The following is a 6,947-nucleotide window of genomic DNA, read 5'->3' as shown; positions in this document are numbered from 1 at the left end:
CTGGTCCTGCTGGCCACACTGTTCTTGATGCAGGCCAGGATGCCATTGGCCTTCTTGGCCACCTGGGCACACTGCTGGCTCATGTTCAGCCTCCTGTCGATCAGCACCCCCAGGTCCCTTTCTGCCTGGCTGCTCTCCAGCCACTCTGTGCCCAATAGAACACAAGAGAATTTTGTTGGAGGAAATAATACTAAGGGATTTAAATAAAAAAATAGAATGTGCTGGAATCGTTTGCTCTGTGAATATGGACTGGAGAATGTGGGAAATGCAAAATACTTATGGCCAGCTAAGGACTGTGATTACTGGAGAGAAAACTATTGTAAGAGACCTCATGGTAATAGCTGGAAATGTGCAGTGCATCATGGAACAATAAGGTCATGCAATTTTATGGGTATATACCAAAGACGCTGCAGAAAGTGGAAAAGAAAATATTTTTAATTATGCTATGTAGTTTTGCAAAGCCAATGGTGAGGTGGTTTGCTTCTTTAGCTAATGTTGTGGGATGTTCACTTCAAACAATTTTTTTTTCCATTTTCTTGCAACATTAAAAATATTTCTCTAGTATTTTGGCTAAACTGAGTTTTTGTCTCTTCTTGTAAATCAGGTTGCAAAACCTATTGTGTCTTTATCCTTAGTCAAATGAAAGAAAACAAACGGATTTGAGTTCTAGGGAAGGCTTTAAAATTAGTGTGTGCTGTAAGCCTGTTTATATAACACTGGAATAGCAAAATAATGGCAGTATTGTGTGTGCACCTATATGGGAGGAACAAAGAACAAACCAGGAGAAATATAGTTGAATTGGGAGTTGATTGGTCAAGAAATGATATCTGCAGTGAGTTGCAAGTCTCTGAGATGGGTGACCTAAAACTGATCATTTGGTATGTATTTAGTGTTGAAGTTAAAATACTAATAATGCTTCCAGATATACAAATTCTTATTATAGAAATGTAACTTAGGAGTCTTTTGGAATTATAAATTCATAAGATTTAACATTTATAAGTAACAAGGGCTGTTGGATTTTCTCTGTAGTAGCAGAAATTCAAGATCACTTCACAGTAATTTTATTCACAAAGGTTCCAAGTGGGAAGAAGAGCCTAGTCAAATACATTACATGGAGCACAGCAGTGCAAATGCATTAACACTGATAATTCTTTGGGCTTTCACTATTAATATTTAAGATGTTAACATTTTAAGACAAACAAAACAACAGTCCCCCAAGAATTGAAAAGAAATCAGTCTTTGAGAAGTAGTCAAAGGTGAAGATGTCTATCTTGAAAAGTTTATTCACGTTTCTCCCAAATAAACTAGTGAAGAAAAAAATGTTATCTGTATCCATTAAATGTTGCATTATTATTTGACGAATTAGAGGTATGAATTTGGAACTTAGTATCTTCATGTATTACGCAAGAATGTGATGCTGTAGTTTCAATTTATAGAAATGTAAAACTGTTTGACTGTGTATTTTGTTGAAAATGAAACTTAATCTAGATTCCTTTAACAATATTCAGAGCTTCCTTTTTTGCATTATCTAGCTGTGGGTGGGATTGTTGTGTAAGAAAGTCTGCTGCTAATAATATGTTTTGTTCACTTTGCTTGCATTTTTAAATTATGATTGTTTGACTGTATTTGTCCATTGTATTTTATTTTGGCTCCTGAACTTGGTATGACTTTTCAGTTAGTTTGCTAAATGTGAATGTTGCAGGAAACTCTTTAATGGTGTAATCTCATTCTGCACAATAACAGTGCAGGTCCCATCTGAATTTGGGAATTAGTTTTGGTATGCCCAGAGGAAAATACAGACAGAAGATAATCAATGTATTCCTACTGCTCAAACATATGACCGTTATCATTTTGGTATGCTAAGGTTAATGAATTTGCCTGAGTCTACTAGGAATCTCTTTCCCTCTAAATCAAGAGATGAAAAACTCTGGGTCTTTTTTTTTTTTTTTTTTTTTTTCCACACTGTACACAGAAAGCTATAACCAGTAAGCTATAAAAAGTAATTAAAAAACCCTAAACAACTTGAAGTATGTTAAATGTTTCATTTTAAGCTGGGTGGTCCAAAAGAAGGTTAAAAAGATGTTCTGAATTTTGTTTCTGTTCCTTACCAGAGGAAAATATTATATAACCAGAAATCACATTTTAATTGATGCTTTGTTTTGCTTTATTTGCTTAATTACAGTATCCTGCTGGGTGTAGTTTTATCAGCAGTGCTTTTGAGATTGTGTAATGTTTCAAGAGGATTACGCTATGTAAAACTTTCCAAATATCAGACTTTTTTTAAAAGGAAAATGTGGTGTGAATTAGCTGTAGTTCTGAAAGGAAATATAGTAACCTTTGGGGGGAGGGGAGGAGTAGTTAAAGCATGTATGATAAGTATATTTTTCGTCTGCTTTATGCTTTTTTTGTTTTGTCCTTGGATGTAACATTAAAGATGTGAATCTGTAGGAACTGCTCCAGAAGGTATGAACTGTAAAGTTAAAGTAAGGAAATACTTGTTTGTGCTGAAGCTTTATATAGAATTGGTACTCTGAAATAAGGTAGTGTTTGAACACATGGGAATTTCTTAAAATAAACACAGCCACAAAGGGAAAATGTGATAATGACTTGATGATGATGAGTGTCTGCTGTTACAGGTCCGGTGAGATGCAAGTGCCAACACCCCAGTCTCTACACCATGATCCAAATTGTAATGAAGGAATTTGGCAGCTCTGATGCCTTTATGTGAATGTATTACCATGGCTATGAAGATAAATAGTTCCAAAGTGGAAATAGTAACAAATATTTAGTCACTTCCAAGCAGATTAGAAGTGAAAATAGACATACTATAGGAACCAAGATAAAGAGGAAATATATATTTTTTGAGTATGTGTGTTCCATTCCTGCATCCCTGGGCTGGTTCTTCCTTTTAAAAATCAGTGTATTTAGACAGATAATATATTCCCTTTGTAAAAGTCATCATCCTGATTTCTTGATTTCTTCCAGCTTCCTTCCTGCTCTCCCTTTCTGTGACGCTCCTCTTATGCAAACATCAGCCCTGATTAAAGCCTAAAAATTGCGGAAAATGTACTGTACCAAATTGTAGACTGGTGAGCTGTCTGATAACCATAAACTGTCTAATGAAGTGCAAGAGCACAGATTTGCTCCCAGGGGCAGGCTCCCCCTTGTGGGTGCTGAGCCCGTTACTTACAAGCTTCCATGAGCTTCCTAGCATTGCACTAACTTAACTTATAATTCTGTCTTACTTTTTTTTAAGCTATTATCTATATAATTTGGAAGTTTGTGGGGATTTTTTTGTTTGTTTTGTGGATTTTTGTTGGGTTTTTTTGTTTGTTTTTTTTTGGGTTTTTTTGTATTCTCAAGAACTTTTCAAGCCAGACTGACCTGAAAAGTCTTAACTCAGAAACAAGTTTTGTAGAGTAGGAAAACTGTTGCCAGAACACAAAGGTCTTAACTTTTTTGTTGTTCTGGTTTTTGATGCAATTCCGTCTGCTGCTTTTGGATATAACTATACTTGATACTCAATATATTAACTTTTTCTAAATGTGCTGTTTAGCTTCTTTTCTAAATAGGGTCATGTCCTGTAGTGGATGTCTAACATATGGTACTAATACAAGTGTGAGAGTCAACACTGGTAACTGGAAGATTATTTTCCATCAGGTTCTCTGAGTTCCTCTGCCAAAGATTAAGAAGAACTGTATTGTTTGGGCAGAATGAAGTGTCTTTTGTTTGTCCTGAATGATGGTGCCGGACATTACAATGGAATCCCTGCTGTGGCATGTTTTACAATTTTGGAATTTAAAATTCAAAATTTCAAAGTTAGAATTCCAAGCTGTGGTAGGAGCAATCTTTCTACTCTCTTCACTTGACTGTTTCTTGCAAGGTGTTTAATGCAGCTCACTGAGTTGACTTCTTTACATGGGCTTAAGAGGCTTTTCTGCTTGCTTGCTAGCCCAAGCTGAATGACTCATCTGAGATCAAGCTGTTGACAGAGGAGGTGCTTTTGGAGCTGCAGATGGCACTGCCAGCATCTTAATGAAATCCAGTGCCAAGGGAAGCATATGAAAAATGTAGGAAACAATACTGAAAATTGCATGCAAATCTTGGAAAATAGGGATGTGTCTGTATATGGGAGATGAGCATTTTTCATCATGAAGTCAATTTTCCCCACTTTTCCACTTTCATCAGTGCCAGCTCTAGCCCTGAAGATTTCCTTATGGCCTACAACTGATTGGTCTGATGGCTTGATCAATGTTCTAGTGGTTGGCATTGTCTCTGAAGTGAATGACAACCTGGTGATAATATGCATTTTGAAATTCAGAAACCTTCTGGTCCTTCAAGATTCCTTTTTTCCTCTCATAGTACTAGCCAGTACTGTTATAATGTACATATGGGTTCCTGGCTGAGAGAGCTAATTGTTCGTTCTTCTCAGATGGTTCTCTTTCACTGAGTTGTTGTTTGCCGTTTTCATGCATTTTTCAGTGTGAAATGGGTAAGATGACTAAGAAGGAAACTGCAGACAATACCACCAAAGACTGAAGCTTGAATCATGAACCAGGACCAAGAAATTTTGCAAATTATATAACTTACTTTTTTGTGTATTGTCACTTGAAAATGCAGATTATAATTCTCAGGAATGTCCTTTAGGTATAAGATGAAGAACTCACCTTACATGTCTGAATTATGATGGGCATTACTAACAAAATCCTCATTACATTTATACTGGGAGAAAGATGCTACTATTTATCTTTTTTTTTTGTGAATAGATGTTTTATTTGGCCAGCAGCTAGAGTTGTAGGGGATTTGGTTTCTTCAGGAAATGCAAGCTTGCCAAACCTGAACCCAGAGGTACAAGACAGGGGTTATTTCAGTGCAGAAATTATTTCCTCACCAATACAAACTCTGTCCACATATTGCAATCAAACCTATAATTTGACAGTGTTCCAGATTAAGTTTCCTGGGCAGTCAGGAGGAGCTTTGTACTGGTCAAATCCCCTTTTTACATGTCATGGATCAATGAAAGAAAAAATTGTGGGCAAAGAAATAGAGGATCATTTAATGATAAGATATCAGCAATAATTTCTGATGACGCTTGTTCTTGTATAACTTGTCAGAGCTCAGGGGATATCATGTTTAGTCATGCTTTCATATCAGTTATCAACTTCATCAAATTCTTGGGTACAGTGAAAGCTTTTTGTCTTCTCAATTTCTCCAGCATATTATTTCTCATCACTGACCTGAACCTCAGCATGACCTTACTTCTTGGTAACTTTCACTGCGAGCTCAGCTGATAGATATTGTGATGTCTAGATTTCTGTCTTTTCTGGAGAAGATGACTTTTTCTCCTGAACAATTCTCTTCTGCATTCTTAATGGAAAATCCAGTTAGTCTAGCTTTCTTTACTGTAAATGATTCCAAACACATACTTTTTGTAAAAGAAAGTTTTTCACTTTTTTTTTCTATGGGAAGCATGCAAAAGAAAAACAAAAATTACCTAATTACTTTTAAGTCACACACACACACATGCTTATTAATAAAATATTAAAAAAAAAGATAAACCAAAGCAAACTAAAAGAATACCTAAAAAATAAACATGCATTTTAAATAACTCTAGGGGATTTTTACATCTAACTTTCCTGATCACCCAAAGGTAACCATGGCATTACTTTTTGTTCCTTGTGCATGCTAGTGGCTTTAATTTAGTAGATTTGCTAAATGTGTCTATCATTGTGTTAAAAATTTTAATTACTGAGGTTTGTGAAACAGCTCCCAAATACGAGGAGTATTTGTAGAAAGCTGGATAGATTGACAAGTGATTGACAGGGTAAACAGTCTCACTGTGTTCTGATATCCTATGCTGTGGTGCAATGCTACAGATACCACATAAGCCTCAGGAAGTAGCTGCAATCCAATTTTTATTAAACTCTTAGTGCCAGTGTATCTTGACGTTATTGTTAATTAGGAAACTAAACGTGCCACTGTTGTCTTATTCGTCCTTTCTTTAGAAAGCTTCACTGTTATGTTGCATTCCTATAACGTTAGTATGATATAACCCAAGAGTGATATATATGTTTGGTATTAATACAAAGCAGTGTTAGGAAGAGGAAGTTCAGACACTGCACTTTTTCATATTTGTTTCCCATAACTTCATTCAATTATTTCTGTATGCGAAAAATCTTTAAATGACAAAAGCCTTGTTTATTGTAATAAGTGCAGAGTAACGCCTATTGTCCTAATGTGCCTCCAAAACAAGACTCACCTGGAAAACAGGTATCAAGTCTGTGTAGCTCTTAATGTTCCCCAACAGAGACAGGCACAGTTTGTCCTTCTTCTCACCCTCTCCTTTCCATGCCACCCCACATACTGCACGCAACAGAAAGAGAAGAAACAAGCTGAGAAACCCACTGGAAGGATAGATAGCTTAACTGGTTCATCCTTGAAGATGTTTGTCTTGGATCATTAAGGTGAGATTGGTAAATTGCAGGATCCAAGGATCATATTGACAAATGCTTTGTTTTTCAGCTCAAGATGATTATTGACACTTGAGCAAAGAAAGATAATTCACGTATTTTGAAGGCTTTGTGGCTTTAACTTAATATTTTTTTCTAAGAAGGTGGAAGATGGTGTAAATTTTGGGGCAATGCTGCAACTTAATCTTAAGGAATCATATGTGGATCACATGCATCTGTCACATCATTCATGTTTCACGTTCAGGGGGTTTGTGATGTTACCTTGCTAACTGGATCTTTTGCTGTGAAATAGGCTCCTTATCTGTTCTTAGACTAGGCTCTCATTTCAAACAACTATCCTTCTTTTCCATGTTCCTTGGAGATTTCATCCAGTTTGCCAACTTACTTTTCTTCTCTTACTGAATGTGAACTGAATGGACAATGGCCAACTGTGTTAAACTATGTTAAGACCATGACAAGAGACATTATAGTCTGGGT

At 36.1% G+C, this 6,947-nt stretch overlaps 1 protein-coding gene across 1 annotated transcript in view; it reads left to right on the top strand.

Annotated features, from left to right (window-relative positions):
• The window catches only part of LOC114069878 (slit homolog 2 protein-like), a 40,220-nt gene that overhangs the window by 32,702 nt on the left and 571 nt on the right, over positions 1–6,947 (top strand). The gene's annotated exons all lie outside the window — the stretch shown is intronic.

The sequence above is a fragment of the Empidonax traillii genome, unplaced genomic scaffold (assembly GCF_003031625.1).
Source record: "Empidonax traillii isolate 1590-97213 ecotype Southwest subspecies unplaced genomic scaffold, ASM303162v1 scaffold1386:size117682, whole genome shotgun sequence".
Lineage (NCBI taxonomy): Eukaryota > Metazoa > Chordata > Aves > Passeriformes > Tyrannidae > Empidonax > Empidonax traillii.
Note: the sequence above shows the minus strand (reverse complement) of the source record. Positions and strands in the feature narration are given on the sequence as shown.